General features: G+C 30.9%; 1 protein-coding gene across 12 annotated transcripts in view; it reads left to right on the top strand.

The window, feature by feature from the left end:
- The first annotated feature begins 84 nt into the window (after positions 1–84).
- Positions 85–20,884, top strand: part of LOC105222035 (pneumococcal serine-rich repeat protein) — a 153,156-nt gene continuing 132,356 nt past the window's right edge. For 6 of the 12 annotated variants that reach the window (XM_049451928.1, XM_049451922.1, XM_049451931.1 and 3 more), the window contains exons 1-2: positions 85–426; positions 6,199–6,465. The gene's annotated coding sequence lies outside the window, so the exon portion shown is untranslated. The remainder of the gene's footprint in view (positions 427–6,198; positions 6,466–20,884) is intronic. The other 6 variants (XM_049451950.1, XM_049451968.1, XM_049451959.1 and 3 more) reach the window with 4 other exon arrangements.

Below are 20,884 nucleotides of genomic sequence, written 5' to 3'. Positions count from 1 at the left end.
GCGACTCCACACAAGCCCCCCTCGTGAGCGCGGCGCGATGATGTCAGCGGCGAAAATTTATTTAATGCGCGACGCAGTCAAGCAACTCTTTTAGTACAGCGTTGGCGGGCAACAGCGACGGTTCGGTATCGCAGTTAAACGACGAAAAATCAAGTAAAAATCCAGAAAGCAAATATCAAGTAGAAAAACTTGGCGAAGGTGCAACGAAAACGGTGAAACAAGTTTTTTATTTCGCTACTATTCTACAATACAACAGCAGCAACTTGACTTATTGGAATAAAAGAATATATATATAAAGCTATAGGTACGACTTGTACGTGCAAATAATTTGGCGACAAAGTAATTTTACTTTAAGAAAAGTGCATAAATAAACGTGTTTCACGAAAAAATAACTAGAAATTATTACAATTTCTGCAAATTGAAGTGGTAAAGTTGCTGAAGTTTGTGTGTGCGTATGTTTAGAAATTGCAAAAAAGTCCAACAAAAGTGACAGCAGTGAACTCGAAAATAATAAAGCGTGAAACAAAATTCGCAAAGCGAAATGAACATTAGCTGCTGTGCTCAAGTGAAGGCGGCGAACGCGATTTGTGTTTGCTAAAATGCTTTTTTTTTCAGTTTTCAAGTTTTTCTGTTTGCTGTGAATTTAATTACTTGTGCGATTTGAAAATGATTTAGTTACAGTTTTTTGTTTTGTTATTATTATTATTTTTCTTTTTAAGTGAACACAGGTAATTGAATTTTAGAAGGCATATGATGTCAGCGGTGTTTTTATAAGAGTATAAGAATATAGTGAAATGGGGATATATAGTATGACTACATGGAAATTGTAGAGGCTCTAGTGCAGGAAAATATCAAATCTATACATATATAAGTGCAGATATTTTTTTTTTTAAGTAAAACCAAACAAAATTCAGCTATTTTCTTTCAATGTAAGGGCAAAAACAAACCTTAACTTCGGTTACCATGAAGCTATAATGTCCTTCACAGCTGTTTTATGTTGTATAACTAAATCTTAAGACTCATGTGCTATAGTAATCCGATCTGATTATTATGTTCGAAGTATGTACAATAGCTGTGCCAAATGTTGTGAAGATATCTAGTCAAATAAAAAAGTTTTTCATACAAGCACTTGACTTTGATGGATCAGTTTATATGGCAGCAATAAGTTATAGTGCTCCGATTTAAAAAAAAAATTATGATATTGTCCTGTAGCATTGGATAATAATTCATACTAAATTTCGTGAAGATATCTGGCCAAATAAAAAAGTTTTCCATACAAGGATTTCCTTTTTATGGATCAGTTTGTATGGCAGTTATATGCTATAGTGCTCCAATGTGAAAAATAAATTCGAAGACTGTAGAATTGTTGGGAAAAATATTCGTGCCAAATTATAAGCTGCTGATCGAATAGCTAAAGTTCCAGGTCGAATAATATTACTAATAGTTTCGATACTTACCGTAAATGGTATAAGAACTGGAGGTGTTCCTTGAGGGACTAGGTGGCCAAAAATATATTGTGTGTGATTAATTCATCCGTATGTTCGGAGATTGTATCGCTGCCTTGGCTAAAGATCTTTAGGGTCTCTAAAATTTTTTTCTAGGAGTAACAAACCATGTAGTTTTCATAGACTAATTCCATTTTTATGCTCAAAAATCTAATTCAAATATTCCAAACTGAATTTCGATCTCATATCGAAGTACACAAAAGAAGAGATTATGAAAGAGTTATATACAGATGAAACAAATTTAACCAAAATAAAAAAAAAGAAAAATGAGGAAATATTTAGTTTTAGAAATATAAATATTACACTAAGTCCATCAATTTCTGCTCAGTCATGTGTGTAACTCAATTTAATATTGAAATATATATTTTGAGTTTTACGTCATTCAGCTCCTTGTAACTCGTAGTTCAGGAAAATACATCCATAATATTCAGTGATATAGTCGTTGGCCTTTCGTATGGATTTCCAAATAGAAATGAACTACTTTTATATTCCTTTTTCTTAATATTTGGCGTAAAACCATACTTCTTAATTTATTTTATACTAGTCACTTTAAAAAAACTTTCCCTCAGGGAAACAATATTGAGCTCTCCACTTACTTTGATCAAAAGCTTCCTTAAGAGAAATACTAAAAATGTACTCACTTGACTAATATTTATTGCAAACTTCCTTAGTGGAAACAATAAGGAACTTTCTGCTTTAAAAACAACTAAAATTTAAAAGAGCTAAGTTCAGAGATTAAATGCGAAATAATAATATCAAGCATCAAAAACCTTGTAATTAACTTATATTTCATCTTTTCACTCAATTTACTTTGTAATTCTCACCCGACTTATACAAAAATATCATATAAATCGTGTTATTCATACACTACAGTTTACCATGATAAGATGCGATGATGATAATATGATAATTTTAACGTATATCTATTATTTATCAGAAGACTTATAAACAAATTCTCATATTATTAGAGATATATCTAAAGCTTCCAAGAACGCAATTGTATGAACTGACTTCTTTCAAGAAATGTTTCTATTTCAATTTCAATTACATTTTCGAAGTTTTATACCTGACTTCTTCGAAAAAATGAATACCTTCGAAAATATATTTATTAATTGGTTATTTTATTTGGGTATCCAAAACACCAGTTAACTCACTATGTCAGTTGTTATTAGGTATGGCATGGAAAGGTTATAGGAAACTCAAGTATTTTAAATGAAAATTATATATGAAAATATATAAAACAAGAAAAGCAGGAAATTTCAAATACAATGTTGGTTTCTTAACAAAAATTTTAGTTTCTTCTCAAAACTTTTTATTCTCTAAATTATTTTTAAAAATAATTAACTCTCGGCTTTCAGTGCATAAAAATAGAAAACTGCACCGCACTGCAGTCAAGTTAACCGAAGTGTGTCGAGACAGGAAAATGGATACTACAACAAACATTTATAACAATACATATACATAATAAGCAAGAAAGTAAACGAAAAAGCACTACCAAAGCAAACGCAGTGGCATTTTTGAGCTGCTGCTGATTTTTTGTTTTCTTATTTTTCGCTGCCATACAATTTCATTGTGAAGAAAGTGAAAGAAATTCGAAACAAAACGCATAAAAGCCGAACCGTCAGACAATCTTGCCTTAATTGTAACACTTTGCACACATTTCACTGACACTTTTGCAGTAAATTGTCGAGCCTTTTAGCAGACAATGCAGCTGAGAGAGTGCATAAAAGCGAAAGGCTGTAATGTGAGACCGAAAAAACGGTGTCATAATACAAAGAAATGTTTGGCGAAAATTAGTGAAAATGTAAACAAACAAGAATTGAGTGCAAAGTTATCATTAAAGGTATATATTTATATTTGGAAGACTTTCGAAAATCTTAAAAATATTTTTTTTTTAAGAAAAATCTCAGAATTAAATTTATATTTGGAAGACTTTCGAAAATCTTAGAAATATTAAAAAAAAAAATCTCAAATATTTATGTAGTACATATGTATATTGAAGTCTCAAATAGTTGCTATAAGTTTTTGGGGTCTCCAACCAATTCCAACACCAGTGAAAGGGCAAAAATTTAGAAGCAACTCAGTTAGGAAGTACAAGAAGCTACAAAGCTGTTTTATAGGGAGGGAAACAGCAAAGCAAAGGTGTTTTGCTGCCGATGAAATTGCTATGAAGTCAGCATTGGTGGCGACCACAACAACGACTTCAAGGCATATTTTTTTCTGTGGCTACGTCAGCAGCGTATATTTCCGGTTAAAAAGCATTGCAAACACAGCAGCAGGCAAAACGAGTTTTTTGCATTTGGCCAAAAGAAACAGCTGTTAGTTGTGTCAAGTTAGATGGGCGGCGTATTTGTTTTTTAGCAAAATAAGCGGCTTAGGTAGAGAAGAAAAGTGTATGCACAGGAAAATGCTGACAAATAAGAGTAGAATGCGTAATTTCTCACCAGGCAGCAGATGAAAGATGTTAAGTTCATATACGAAGATGCAGATGAGGTAATAAAAGTAGGTAACTTCAGTGATGCAGCTAATTTCATTTCGTTTACGGAAAAATCTTGGATTTGCAAATATAAAAAATCTTGAAAAATTAGAAAAAAAGGAATTTAAGTAAAACATAAAATTAACAAAACTTAATTTTAAAAATTATATTAAATCTAATAAATAATAATTAAAAATAAAATCACGCAAATTATTATAAATAATAATAATAATAAATAATTAATTCCGACTTCAGATAAAATAAGAATTTTCTAATTACTTACCTTAATTAAGACAATTAAAACTGAATTTGACTCAATTTAAGTGCATATTATGGAAACAATAATTACTTATTATTTATTAAAAAACGAAATAATATAACCTTCATATATTGAAAATTTTTTTCCCCAATTTCCATGCTTTTAATTAAATTAACAGTTCCAATAACTTGAAGAACTTATGTTACTGTAGTAAACATCAAAATAATTAATTAAATTACTTTGACCTAACTTAATTCGTTGAATACTAAAAATAAAAAAAAATATTTTTTTTTTTGGTGTTAGTCAAGAATTAATTTCAAATTGAATAATGTAAAAAAATTATTAATAATAATTAATTAAAAATTGTAAAATTAAGTTTCTTTTTAGTTCAACTTGACTTTATTTTAAATTTAAATAATGAAGTTATATAAAAAAATGTATTTGTTAATAATTTTAAAATTAAATTAACTTTTTTTAAATTAAATTAATTAAATTTATTTCAATTGAAATTTTGATTCATACAATTTATTTATTTGTTATTAAAATCAATTATGAAATTAAGATACTTTTTTTTAGTTAAATTAAATTAATTTTATTAATTAAAATAAATTATTTTGAATTAAATGAACTGATTTTTATTAATTAAAATAAATTATTTTGATGTTTACTCACATTTTTTAGTTTGATTAAAATAAATATGATAAATTTAATTAATTATAATTTAAAAATAATGTTTGAATATTTTGGAAAATATCATTTAATACATATGCATGACCAAATAAATAATTAAAGTAATTCACATCGCTTAAGAAACTTAATTTATTTGGTTTGAGTTATAATTTTACGACGCAAATTTAATTACATTTGACTCAGAATTGCAAAAATTAATTGAAATTAAGTTAATTCTATAAACTAGGTACAATTGTATTACAAGCTAATGAAGTTTAATTATTTCGTTTTGGTTTCATATATATTTCGCACTGTGAAATCCCAATTATGGTATTTCATTCACTTTAAATTTCAATAAGGAAAGAATAAATTGGCTATGTAATTTATAAAGAATTAAAAAAATTAATTATAAAAATTAAATTAATTATAAAATTAAGTTTTTTTTTAAATTTCCTTAATTAATTTTTTAATTATAAAATTAATTAAGCTTATTTTAAATTAATTATAAAAATTTAATTAATTAAGTTTATTTTGAATTAAGTTTTATAATTAATTTTTAATTTAAATTTTTTTACCATAAAATACTAAATTAACTAATTTTATTTTGAATTAATTATAAAATTAATTTTTAATTTAAATTTTTTTACCATAAAATATATTACAAATTCCAGCATAAGCATGAAAAGTTAAGACAAATTTAGAAAAAAAAATTTATATTTTATTTTATAATAAAAAAATTTTAATTAAAAATTAATTTTATAATTAATTCAAAATAAACTTAATTAATTTAATTTAAATTTATTTATCATAAAATAAATTATAAATTTTTTTTCTAAATTCGTCTTAATTTTTTATACTTATCCTGGAATTTGTTTAATTAAATTCAGTCAAGTAAAAAATGGTCAATTAGCTATCCTTTATTCAGAATATATTACAAAGCAAATAGGAAAAAAATTCAAAAATATTCAATATTAAAAAATTAATAAAAGATTAAGCATGTGACAAAATTAAATTGTAACAAAATAATTAAATAATTGAAGTGAGTTAATTAACAATCATATAAAGCAAATGTACTATAATAAAATCCATTAAATTATTGGTAATATATATTATACAAATAATTTAATATATACACATCATCATTAAATAAAAGTAATAACGATAAATCCAAATCAAGGACTTCTCTTAAATGTAGTTAATTAAAAAATCTATGCATATTCATATATTATAATATATTTTAATTAACTGCATTTAAACAATAACATAACCCCTGCATTTCTGTCCTTTAGATCGCCGAAGTATTTTTGAGTTTAAGTCCAAACTTAGAAAACACTGAATTTGAAGAAAAAAATAAAATATTAACTAAGTAAAAAAGTTAAACATTTTTACATACAAAAAATTAACCGTCAGTGAAGTGACTTTGTGTGCGAGTGACGCCATTATTTGTTGTTACATTTGTGTCTGCGTACTTGAATAAGGCACTGGGTGAAAACAAATACAGCAGAGAACCAGTTAAAACAACCACGCAGATTGCAGGAAGGAATAATTGCTAAAAGGTAGGTGGAAACGAGAATTCGAATTAAAAATATTGAAAATACGAATAAGGTATTACATTTATTTATAAGTATTTATAAGTTTTATACTCGTCAAATAAAACTACATACACATATGTATGAGTATAATATAAAAATGAAATAATATATTGGATGAAAATATTTCTGAAACTATTTTTTTGGAATATAAATATTTAATAAAAGTAAAAAAGGAGTTTGGGTTCAATGGGGAAATAGAAGTTCTGGTGAAGAATTTTGAAGAAGTATATTTCCAACAATTATCTGATATCTCTTTTTGGGTTGATTTGTAATTTTATACAAATTAATTTTGCAAACATTGCTATTAATATCTTAATAGCCGACTAATAGCCGACGATTTCAGTTTTCCCATGTGAAATAAATTTTTCGAAATTGTGGCAACACTACTCAAAATATTTTTTTTATCTTAATATTTGAATTAAATTTCTTTAAAAATATATATTAGTAAACAATTTTTAAGAAGGGAGAGAGAGGCAACTCTGTTCGATAAATCTATGATGAAAATTTCACCAAAATATAAAGTCTGAATATACACATACATACAGACATGCATCCATTACTTCATCATTATGTATGTATGTATGTCATTAATTAATATTAAATTGTTATTTTGATATTTCCATATTTTTTATATTTTTATAAGAGCATTTTGATTTCAATTAACCTGTCATAGATTTATAAAATATGTCGTACATAATATTAAATTAATAAGACATTTAAACATTAAACCCCAATTTGATTAATTTGCTCTACCTCCACGCATTCGTTGTGCTTATCGTCTGCGCTTTACTTCATTGCTGTCTCTGCATTTCAATACTGACCTTCAATATTTCGTGCCATTCGGCATTGGTGCATTTTAAATTGCGTTTACATATTTTTTGCTGTGCTTCTGCACTAAAAACATAAAATAAAAGCAACAATGACAATAATAAAATTAAAATCAAAATCAAAGCGCACCTCATGTGGCGCTGGGTCTTGCTGAATTTTATGTCAACCATTTGGCATTGATCTTAACCACCTACTACTTCGATTTCGACGATACCATTAAAGTTTATGACTCTTTTAGTGTAAATCGAAAGACTTAAGCAACAAACTTGCTGGCAATTAAGCATGTGCATGGTAGATATGGCTGTGTTTATATTGCTTTTATGCAGTTTGCTGATGACATATGGAGATTTTTCATTATTATTTTAATTCTAGCATAAATTTTTATAATTAACAAGAACAACAACAAATGTTATTTTGCTTATAACGATGCAGTATTTAGTGATATTTAGAGTTATGAGTAATAAGGGTTTTAGTGTGATAGTAAAAAAAATGAATTTATTGCACTTAATTGCACGTAAATATGTGTATTTATTCACATTTTTTTTTTCAATTTTAAATATTTCAACTTTTTCTGTATATTTATTTGCTTAAAAGTGCATATATTTCTCTTCTCTTTGCCTTTATATACCCATTAGCGCGTCCAAATTTCAATTTACATAAATGTTTTAAACATTTCTCATACATATATAATATGTGTGTCAGCGAATTCAGCACGAGTACTCACTGAATTCTTATTACGCATCGACAGCTGTTGTTAACACATATCTTTTTCCTCGACGCTGTTTATATTTCTGCTTAAATATTCACGGTCAATTTGCATTTTCGCAAATTTTTTTGTTTTGTTGGTTTTTTATTGTATTTTTTTTTGACTGCTTCAACATTTTCTATTATTTTGCAAATAAAGCCGCCGTTTTCGTTTACTATTAAAGAAGAAGATTCGTTTGCTATTGCTCCGATGTGTATTATTCTGGTTTACTATATCTGCTTGTATAAAAAATATAATTTTTTTGGCTGGAGTTTCGTTTGAACTTTGCGTTCACGTACAAATAGTATAAATTTTGTGTCGTCACAGTGTTCTTTGGAATTTCGCGTGATGTTATTTTGGGGCGTGAAATTATTGTGCACACAAATAAGAATCATACGGTAATTTGCATATTTGTCGGTTATGCAAATAAAAGTTTTTGTGAGTTCAAATGCAAATAATTATTGCCATTTTTTTGCTATCATTGCCATTTGCTGAAACAAAATGTGTGTTTATGCAATTTAATAAAAGGTCTGGGCTTAACTGGAATTTTGGGGTGTAATTTGACACATTTGGCAGCAAATATATTTATTATATTTTTTAGAATAAATTTCGGGTATAGAAGGTAATACCTAGAAATGAGCTCATGCATTTGCATTTACGTTTAATTCTGTTTTTTCTAATTTTCAACTTTTTCTTCGAAATTATGCACGGCTACTGCATTGCTTATTTGGTAGCGAAGGGTTACGCATAATAGAAGGTTCAACTTCTAGTTGTTTCAGCAAGCAAAAGAAATAAAGAATTAAATTGGTTAATTTCAAAAGCAATTTTTTTAAGGTCAAAATAGCTAGATAAGAACTGCTTTAACCTGTATGTCAGAAGAAAATTGAGTGAGCTCAAATCTACTCTCAAAAATTATATTTTGTATATTTTTGATCTTCAGTTGTTGTTATAGTGGTAGCAATATCTTCTTTATAATAATTAAGATAAGAAAATATTCTAAATAATATTGCCACCCTTTCAAAAAATTCATTTCCCATGGGAAACCCGAAAATGGTTATATTTTTGTGATACTTTCACAATAGCATTATCGAAGACAGTCTATAAGCAAAGCTGAGTTTTTACAGAGTTGCCACTTTTTTAAAAATGTTTAATATGATATATTTTTAAAGAAATATAATTATTTACATATCATAGACATATTTCTAAAGAAATTTTATAAAAAATTAAGATAAAAAAAATGTTTTAAATAATGTTGCCACCCTTTCAATAAATTAATTTCCCTTAACAAATATCATAACAGCGTTCGAAACAAAAACATCAAACAATTTTTTGTACAGAGTTCATGTGCAAAGTACTATGAACCAAAAATATTTTAACCGAGTTGCCACCTTTGCAAAAAATTAAAATAAATTATTTCTTTAACATCAAATAACATAATAAGTTACCGAAAAAAAAATATTTTGACCGGAGTGCCACCCTTTTAAAAAGTAAAACTATTTATCATTTATTCATTTGCAAAAATGTAAAATAAACACAAAAAACAAAAATATTTTGAAATAAGTTCTTATGCAAAATACTAAAAACCAAAAATATTTTAAACCGAGTTGCCACTTTTGCAAAAAATTAAAATGAATTATTTATTTCACATTAAATACCATAACAAGTTACCGAAAAAACTTAAAAAAAAAAAATATTTTGTGAGGAGTTGCCACCCTTTTAAAAAGTAAAACTTTTTATTATTTATTTATTTGCAAAAATGTAAAATAAACACAAAAAACGAAAATTCTGAAAGGAGTTCTTGTGCAAAATACTAAAAACCAAACATATTTTAAACAGAGTTGCCACCTTTTCAAAAAATTAAAATTAATTATTTCCATCACATTAAATGTCATAACAAGTTATCGGAATAAAAAAAAATTTAAGCGGGGTTGCCACCCTTTTAAAAATTAGCACTATTTATTATTTATTTACCAGATATAAAAGAAAGCAATGGTTAAATGCTTACGTGTTAAAAGCTGTAGTATTATCTTATACATTATTCACTTTTTCACTCTTTTTTGCCCTCTCCCGAAGGATACTCAATGCATCGGTGGAACGAATGAAATTAAAACCACAATAAAAATTCTTTAGTGCAATTTTCAAATTTTTTTTCCAAATTTTATTTATTAATGTTTGAGCTGGACTATGTCCTACCAGCTTCGGTCTTTCTTCCAAATTTTTTCTACTTAAATGGTGATTCAGGGAAAGTTAGACCATCGCTCTACTAACTTCCTTTACCTCGTCAACTGTCTGAAATTTATAAAGGTAATCTTTATTGATACCTCTTTGACGTCTTGAAAATTTTCAGTGATCCGGATCAAGGGCTTAGGTTTGAGAGAACTGTGGCACGGTCCTGTTGTTGCCTGAAATTCGACTACTAGCATGGTGGCGTCTTTTCGATCTCGTTTTTCAACCATCCAAGCATTCAACCCAGTTCAATAGCAAAATCCTGAAAGTAATAGTTTATCCAGTTTCTCATTAAACTAAAAATCACAAAGAAATTTGAAAACAATAAGCCATCTCGTTCCCAATTAGTCGTATTAGTTGCCTTGTTTTCTCATGAAATTCCTTGTCAACTAAATATGGTTGGTGGATTGAAAAGAGGAACACAAGAGCGTCCGTTGGATAAGTAATCCATATACAACAAATCAGTTATTTGATAAAACTCCTGATATTCCCCACCACCAGCTGACGAAGGTCTTTTAATTTGGAACATTGGCAGTCGTGAAAGATAGCTCGTCTCAACCGACTGAAGGTTGGGCATTAATTATTTCTTAGATAACTTAATGCAGAGCTACTTCATGTTGGCACCTTTATTAGCGCTTGGCCATGCATAGAAAAATTAATGAATTTGTCGGTAAGAGAAGAAGTCCCCCTGATGTCTTTCGTTATTGCGACAATTTCGGCTTGATAGACTGAATTGAAGTTATTTAGTTTCAAGATGCCTTTTGTGGATGGATTTCTAGAGAAGAAGCTTGTTCCTCTTTCTGTTTTCTATAATTTTTCAATACGTTAGTATATATATTTTACCGTTGGAAATGTCGATCACAGCATCATTTGTCCATTCCGCTTTACTGGGAATGAAAACGTTGTGTTTAACTAGCCACGGATCTCCTTTTTTTGGAAGTAAAGGGTGATTTTTTAAGAGCTTGATAACTTTTTTTAAAAAAAAACGCATAAAATTTGCAAAATCTCATCGGTTCTTTATTTGAAACGTTAGATTGGTTCATGACATTTACTTTTTGAAGATAATTTCATTTAAATGTTGACCGCGGCTGCGTCTTAGGTGGTCCATTCGGAAAGTCCAATTTTGGGCAACTTTTTCGAGCATTTCGGGCGGAATAGCCCGAATTTCTTCGGAAATGTTGTCTTCCAAAGCTGGAATAGTTGCTGGCTTATTTCTGTAGACTTTAGACTTGACGTAGCCCCACAAAAAATAGTCTAAAGGCGTTAAATCGCATGATCTTGGTGGCCAACTTACGGGTCCATTTCTTGAGATGAATTGTTGTCCGAAGTTTTCCCTCAAAATGGCCATAGAATCGCGAGCTGTGTGGCATGTAGCGCCATCTTGTTGAAACCACATGTCAACCAAGTTCAGTTCTTTCATTTTTGGCAACAAAAAGTTTGTTAGCATCGAACGATAGCGATCGCCATTCACCGTAACGTTGCGTCCAACAGCATCTTTGAAAAAATACGGTCCAATGATTCCACCAGCGTACAAACCACACCAAACAGTGCATTTTTCGGGATGCATGGGCAGTTCTTGAACGGCTTCTGGTTGCTCTTCACCCCAAATGCGGCAATTTTGCTTATTTACGTAGCCATTCAACCAGAAATGAGCCTCATCGCTGAACAAAATTTGTCCGAAAAAAAAAAAAAACCGAACACTGATTTTGGTAATAAAATTCAATGATTTGCAAGCGTTGCTCGTTAGTAAGTCTATTCATGATGAAATGTCAAAGCATACTGAGCATCTTTCTCTTTGACACCATGTCTGAAATCCCACGTGATCTGTCAAATACTAATGCATGAAAATCCTAACCTCAAAAAAATCACCCGTTATTAGCACTATTTTCTGAAATCAGTAACCGCATAATACCAAAAATTTCTTCAAATACTAGTAAGATCTTTGTTGCTCTAAAATCAGTAATAAAAAAATTAAATAACAGCCTTCCGCATTGCAAACGTTTATTAGCAAATATTTACCGTTACCCAACTGTTAAAATTTTTAATTTATTTACGTTATTAATTTATTTTTTTTTATAACCGCTTGTATTTCAACTTCTCGCCTTATGAAAGCAATAATTTCACCACAACACAGGCAATATAACTTGAACCCCACCTTAACATAACTGTCACCAAATGTCACACAGCATTTAAAAACTCGCAGGCAAAGCAATAAAACTCACATACTTACATAGCTATATGAATATGGGGAAAGAAAAATGTGTAAAATGGCACGAAAAATTGCTAATGTCAGTGTCAAAGTGTCAAAAGTTGATGAAAATCTAACTGAACGTACTAACGCCACAGGCAGCAGCAGCAGCAAGTTGGCTGGCCGACCAGTTCATACGCTCCGTCATACGTTTGTCCGTTAGTGCGCTCATTACGTTACGTCAGCCAAGTTAGCACTCACTTTACGTGTACGCGTCAAAAACCAGTTGGACAGGCCCGCCAAATGCACTCAGCGCGATTGTAAATGAGTTGGTGATTTACCAGCTGCTTGGCTTGGCAACGTGTTACAAATATTGTACGTGTGTGCGATGTGCGGCAGTGGCAGTCGTTTGTGGCACACTCATTGTCGTATTGCCGTTGACTATTTGTGCTAACTGTAAGTTTCAATTACATACTAATTGCAAGCATTTAAGCGGCCATTTAAATGGGCAAAGTAATGTAAAGTGCACACGGAAAATGCAGTGAAAAATGGCAGAGACGAATGCGCTTAAGACAAAGTGGTTGAAGAAATATATATCTATTGTATATATATAAGGTATAGACATGAGCCAACATGAGTCAACGGCACGTTATGGCTGATAAACAATTTGGCAGCTAAATTGTATTTTGCACGTGAGGTAGTTTGCTGTATGCGCGCCATAATAATACATAATATGGTCAGGCATTTGTTTGTTCAGTCAGTCAGTCGTCATTGGTGAGTGTGTTATTGTCTAACTGCTGGCTGCGCCAACAACACGTAATTAATCGTGCACCCTTCTTTTACGCATTGTTATATATTTTTTTTATTTTTTTACACTTTTTGTTATATCTTTTATAATTTTTTTTTATAATTTTTTTTATATATAATTTTTATTTTTTTTTTTTATTTTTTTATAATTCTTTTTATATTTTTTTTAAATATTTTTTTATTTTTTATATATTTTTTTCACAAGCCTATTGATAGTAAGTCCCACTTTTGCTTTGCGCATGCGTTCCAGCGCCGCTTTGGCAGCAACCCACTGTTTGAAATACAAATAAGCGTGCAAAGCACAAACTGAGGCACGTTGGGTCGCTTATTTGCTTATTCAGTGTTATTATTGTTGTTATTCGGTTTTTGTATATTGTTGTACATAATTTTAATTACCTTTCATTGCCAAATGTACACGAAATTTATGGCCGCTCAACGAATTGTTGACACTTTTTGCGTAGACATAAAAAGGCGAAAAAGAATGCATTAACACAGTTATACAAAAATTGGCGAAAAAATTTAAATAAAAAAACACAAAAAATTTCAAAAAAAAATTGTAAGAAACAAAAAAAACTGAAAAATGTAAATAAAAAACATAAAAAATTGCAAAACCAACAAAAAAAATGGCAAAAAAAATGAATAAAAAATTAAATAAACAATATAAAATCCAAAAAAAAAAAAATACAAAAAAACCAAATACAAAAAAGTAATAAAAATAAAACAACTTAAAAAATTTTAAAATAATCGCAATAAATATGAGAATAAGAATGCGCATGCAATATAGAAAATATGCCACAACATATAAATTTAGCTTTACAAATTGCTGATTTGCTTATCGCCACGACACGTGCCCAAATTTGGTGGCACTCAGCAATTATGAAGCCTTTTTTGTTGGTGGATAAATAAATAATAAATATCAGCCATAAATACAGTTGAGTCGATAAATTCTTGGAAAAAATATACAAAATATGTATTTAGATTTTTATTTAATAATTTTAAATGGCGGCAATCAATACAATTAAGTAACTAAAATTCATAATAAATAATAAAAAATTCATAAAAGTAAAAAAAAAAATCGTAAAGCTCCCAATCAATAATAAAAAAGATAAAAATTCATGCAAATTCAATAAAAAGTTCAGTTTGTTTTTATTTTCAATTTTATGATCCCAAACAACATTAAAAAGGGCACAAATCGTAAGAATATACGGTATCTGCTTGATATTTTGGAGGTTTTACGTATCAGCGCCTAAAGGTAGGCAAGAAAATATCTCGTAAATTCAAAATAACTGTGAAAAATAGACCTTTCACAATGAATTACCTTTATAACTACAAAAATAATATGAATATTTTCATATACTATGTTTTTATACAGTATCTGCCTGTTATTTGGTGGGTTTATTCATTATTGCCTAAAGGTAGGCAAGAAAATATGTAGAAAATTCAAAGAAGCTTCGAAACTACAAAAACGATATGGATATAATCATCCACTAATTTTTTGTTCGAGCTAACCAGTTTGAATGAGTTAAGAACACTTCCTCAACTACCTTGTAGAGCCACGATCTTGTGTAAAGATTTTTGAACTTAGTTCAGAGAAAATTTTTCGCATCGTTTGTGTTTCACATAAATAAAAACAAACATATCAAGTTAATGAAATTACTTAATATATATTCTAGAACATAATATTGTATTACTAACTCGGCTATAACCGCGTAAGCGGTGTCTATTCCAATCAAGAAGAAGAAGAATATTGTTTTAAAATTTCGAAATTAGTTTAAAATACATGAATTCCATTCAGACTCTATACTGAATTGCTGGACTTAATAGTAATAATAAGAGACAACTCTAAGTCTTCCTTTCCTTTGTTTTCTTCTTTGGCACTACAACCGTGGACACTTAATCACAGATCTTCGAAAGTTGACTTCGTGAAGCCACCCAGGTTATTTATTCCATATTCAGAAAAGTCGCTTTACACTTGGTCCCTCCATTGGATGTCTGGACGGCCTTGTTTCCGTTATCCACCCATCGTTCTCGAAACTTTTTGCTGGAATATAATAACAAGGTGTCCTAAATGGCGCATTCGTTGAATTTTTTTGCGCTTAGTTATATCCATGTCACCGTTGAGTTCACACAGTTTGTGGTTCTATTTTCTTCCATATTCAACGCTTACGCGCACGGCTCCAAAACTCTTGTGCAGAACAGTGCTCTCGAATGCTCCAAATGTTTTCACATCTCAGTTCATCATCGTGAATGAATGATGAGAGTCTTATACAGTGTAATTTTTCTTCGTCAAGAGAGAGGTCAGCTCTCAATTGCCTACGAACTTCAAAGTAGCACATGCTGGTAAGAGATATTCTACGCTTGATCTTCAGACTTAGATTGCCGGTTCCGAGATATACAAAAAAATTCTCACTTTCAAAATTATAGTCGCCAAGACTTGCCAAATCTTGCCTCGTTCAGCACAAGATCAACCTCTTTCGCTTCTTTTTTAACTCTGCGCTGGTAGATCAGTCAGCCTACGGTATCTAAATATATCATCTGCGTACCCCAGTAGTATTATACTTATAGAGTAGGCCAAGCCATTGCGGTTTAAATTATCGGCGCTATAATTTTTTCCACATTTTTATTGAAGACGACGCGCGAGAAAGATTAACACTGTTTAAAATATCATGTAGTATCGTACGGCTCGTAGAGATTCTTACCGATTTTGCTGGAGCTGATGGTTAAGTTAAAGTTTGCAGTGATTATTTTGGACACTAGGGTGAATATTATATTTTAATAAAAATATACCTGGTGTGTTATCAAAGTAAGCAAAGAAAATTGACACAGAAATTAGACGAAATTATTCATAACATTTTATATCAATTGACTCATTTATAAGCCAAAAAGTGTGCACTAAATCCATTTTCTAAGCGCCTGTGCCGCACCTAGCGCATAATCACTCAAACATTATATATAAAATTTATATTATTAATTCCTTTTCACATTCTATTTATATGCCATGCCAACTGGCCACCTTACTAGGAATTCGAAACTTAAAAGTGCCGATGGCGCGTGCGCCGCCAAAGCCGCTTAAGGCGTAGTGTGGTGCATGAAAAAATATTAATTTCAAACTAATGAGTCTCTGCAGCAATTTGTTATAAAAATACATTGTAGTATGTGAAAATGTAAATGTGTGTGTGTGCGTGCAACTAGAAGTCATGCATAACTTCTAATTGTTTGACACCCGACACCCAACAGGATTTGACAGTTCGGCAAGCGTTCCACGCCTAAATTTTGCACACACACTTTACTCGAGCATAATTATTCCATTGCCCGTTGCTAATGAAGTGCGCTGGCAGTTGAATTTACTCTAACAGTTGTTGTTATTTGTAATTATGCTTTTTTATTTGATTTCGCAACTAATGCTGGCGGTTCTTGAGCTGTGTGTAACACAAATAATGCATAAGTGCCAATCACCTCCGGTTGTGGAGCAATAGTTTCATGCCTGGCAGTTGAATTTATCTTAATATGTAATTCATTGAGCCCAATAGGAAATTGATGTCTAAAATAGGAAATTGTTGTCTAAAATGTTTTTGATTATTTTAAATTTTTACTTCATCTAAAAGACGAAGCCTGTTTAGTCACTGTACGCTTCGATTCTCATTGCATTTACTGACCACTAACTTGCTTGAAGTGAATTTCCGACAGGGTTTGTTTATAATATGTATCTCCACTGACAGTTTGGCTTCGTGTTAGACAAACTTAAGGCCCAACACTTGCGTGCCTCTGTTTTCATTTGTCTTAATTAAGCGCGTTTGAGTTCTTGCTGTGCAATATTTTATCAGCAGTGCTGCTACCGTTTGCATTTGCGTGACGGTCTATACGAGAGAGCGAACTATTGTAACGAAGATAATATGAAATATTTATTAGATATTGGTGTGACCATTGCATAATGACTGTGAAGAAAAATCTAGGAATTGTATGCTTCTGATGATATAAAACAAAAAAATATAGAAATTTTATTATTACAATATATAACAAGAAGTACTTGGATTTTTTTCGAAAATCAGTAATTTAATCAGTCTATAACTTTGTACATATGTACACTGGTCGGCATATATATTTTGACATGGCGATGCCTCAGTTTCGGTTTGAAATTTTATTTATTTTAAAGAGAAAAGTATTTATGGATTGTACATAGTTCATTTAGTTACAATATATTAAATTATAAATATAACAATTTTTCATGTTTAACATTGATTTAGATTTTTTATTTAATTAAAACTAAAAACAAAATACTTTCATGGGTGGCATAAGTATTTTGACAAAAATTTTTTTTTATCTTAATTCACTATTTTGTTTTATAAATCTATTTTAAACTGGAAATTAATAAAAAATATAACCTCCTTTGGTGTCTGTGACCTTTTGGAGGCGATTCGGGACGGAATCGACCAAGGTTTGGAGGTATTTCAAAGGAATCTCTTTCCAATTCATTGTGACCTCAGTGATGGTTTCTGGTTTTGTCCTGGTCAGATCAGTGCTTCTATTTCGCTTTATTAGCGACCACACATTTTCAATAATGTTTAAGTCAGGACTTTGTGGTGGCCAATCGAGGGTTTCCACCCCAACATCTCTTAAAAACCTAGTAATTAATCTCGCCTTATGGCATGGAGCATTGTCCTGTTGGAGAATAAATTCTTTTCCTATTAATCTGTCGCCGGAAGGTTTGTTTAAGGTTTCTAAATATCGGTTCTGGTTCATGGATCCGTCTATGGGAACCAAGTCTCCCACACCATTGTATGAAACTGCGCCCCAGAACATTACGCTCCCACCCCCAAGGCTTACTCTTTGATACACAGGAGCAATTTTTTTACGATAATTCTTGTTAATTCTTACAAAAACTTTCTTTTGAGATGCGTGGAATTCAAAACTACTCTCATCCGTCCACAGGATTTTACGCCAAAATGAAGGGGACTTGGTGACGTACCTTTTCGCGAACTCCAAACGCTTTAGTCTATTTTTTGGGGTGATAAAAGGTATTGGCTTTGCAATATATGTTTTCATATCTGCTTCAATCAAACGCCTGCGTATTGTTCTCTCACTTATGGAAGTGGATGCAGTCTCATTTCATTCCAAGAACACAGCCTTTGGTGTTTTTAGAGGGTCCTTCTTAAAAGCACGGACGATAAGACGGTCGGCATCAGCTCCTGTCTTTCGATTTCTGCCTTTAAGGCGAACATTGATGACATCGTTACATTTTTTATATTTATTGATTTGATAGTAAATGGTCTGACGAGACAAATTATATTCCCTAGCGATGTTTATTACGGAAAAACCCAAGTTCTATTTGATCACAATTTCTGATCTTATTTTGGTGCTCAGCTCAGATGTTTTAACCATTTTAAATATTAAAAGATCAACTTTATGCAATGTTAATGAAAACTTGTAATAATATTCTTGAACCACACTTTCGGCTTGCCTAGAAACAACTAAATCACGCAATGACAAAATATATATGCCGCTGCAAAAATCGTTGCTTGCCGGCATTCTTATCAGCAGAACGAAAAAACAAAGGACAATTGACGAAATATTTCGCATATTTACAGTTATTAATTTGCACTTCTCTTTCATCATCATTTTCGGTTCTAATAATGCACCGGTACTTAGTTCAAGAGTCTAAAGGTCAAATGAATGCTATGACAAAATATATATGCCGACCAGTGTATATCATTACCCAAAATGCAAAACAATGTATGATGAAAAAAATCGAAAATGAATTTTTATTGCTTATGATTCACTACATATATGTAGCATACAATTTTCTGCGTCCGATCTCAGGTATAACCAATATATAACCAATGTATAACCAGTATATAACCAATATATAACCAATATATAACCAATATATAACCAATGTATAACCAATGTATAACCAGTATATAACCAATATATAACCTATATATAACCAATGTATAACCAATATATGACCAATACACAAGCATTTTATAACCAAAAGTCAAATTTTGTTTCAAAATGTTTTTCCTTCGCCAGTAAACTTATGAAAAGTGATGTTACGTTGTTTTGCATTTTAGGTCAGGATATATATGTATGTACACTTGTAACGGGTGATTTTTTTGAGGTTAGGATTTTCATGCATTAGTATTTGACAGATCACGTGGGATTTCAGACATGGTGTCAAAGAGAAAGATGCTCAGTATGCTTTGACATTTCATCATGAATAGACTTACTAACGAGCAACGCTTGCAAATCGTTGAATTTTATTACCAAAATCAGTGTTCGGTTCGAAATGTGTTTCGCGCGCGTGTTTTGTTCAGCGATGAGGCTCATTTCTGGTTGAATGGCTACGTAAATAAGCAAAATTGCCGCATTTGGGGTGAAGAGCAACCAGAAGCCGTTCAAGAACTGCCCATGCATCCCGAAAAATGCACTGTTTGGTGTGGTTTGTACGCTGGTGGAATCATTGGACCGTATTTTTTCAAAGATGCTGTTGGACGCAACGTTACGGTGAATGGCGATCGCTATCGTTCGATGCTAACAAACTTTTTGTTGCCAAAAATGGAAGAACTGAACTTGGTTGACATGTGGTTTCAACAAGATGGCGCTACATGCCACACAGCTCGCGATTCTATGGCCATTTTGAGGGAAAACTTCGGACAACAATTCATCTCAAGAAATGGACCCGTAAGTTGGCCACCAAGATCATGCGATTTAACGCCTTTAGACTATTTTTTGTGGGGCTACGTCAAGTCTAAAGTCTACAGAAATAAGCCAGCAACTATTCCAGCTTTGGAAGACAACATTTCCGAAGAAATTCGGGCTATTCCGGCCGAAATGCTCGAAAAAGTTGCCCAAAATTGGACTTTCCGAATGGACCACCTAAGACGCAGCGGCGGTCAACATTTAAATGAAATTATCTTCAAAAAGTAAATGTCATGAACCAATCTAACGTTTCAAATAAAGAACCGATGAGATTTTGCAAATTTTATGCGTTTTTTTTTTAAAAAAAGTTATCAAGCTCTTAAAAAATCACCCTATATATATCAAAATTATGTTTCAAAAATATTTAAAATTAACTCAAAGAATTCTGACATTCACTATCTATCCACATTTCATATTAATTATCTCCAAACCGCATTGCAAACTCTTTTAATTACCGCCTCACCCTACAAATCACATACTTTTATGCGCTTGCCTGCACAATACTCCTCCCAATTTTTGCACGTTTTACGCTGGCGCATTGTCACACCTGATTTTCCTTTGACAACACTTTAACTTTCGCATATACTATATTTATATATCTTTATTATTACATTTATTATATGAGCTACCCGCAGTCAATGTTCAAGTTCGTTGCTTAAGTCTTTTGTTTGTGCTGCGTTATTGACGCATTATGTCAAGAGCGTAAAATGTGCATTGCGTTCAACAAAGAATTAGCAGACTGCTACAATGTAAAAAATAAGTAACATAAAACTATGGAAAAAACACACTAACAGCATTGCAAAAACTTAGCAAAGAAATAAATGCTTTGAGTAGCAAGTAATTTGAATAAAATTAAATTTTTAACACAAAGTCACAAGTTTTGCTAATTT

This window comes from Bactrocera dorsalis, chromosome 1 (genome assembly GCF_023373825.1).
Source record: "Bactrocera dorsalis isolate Fly_Bdor chromosome 1, ASM2337382v1, whole genome shotgun sequence".
Classification (NCBI taxonomy): Eukaryota; Metazoa; Arthropoda; class Insecta; order Diptera; family Tephritidae; genus Bactrocera; species Bactrocera dorsalis.
Note: the sequence above shows the minus strand (reverse complement) of the source record. Positions and strands in the feature narration are given on the sequence as shown.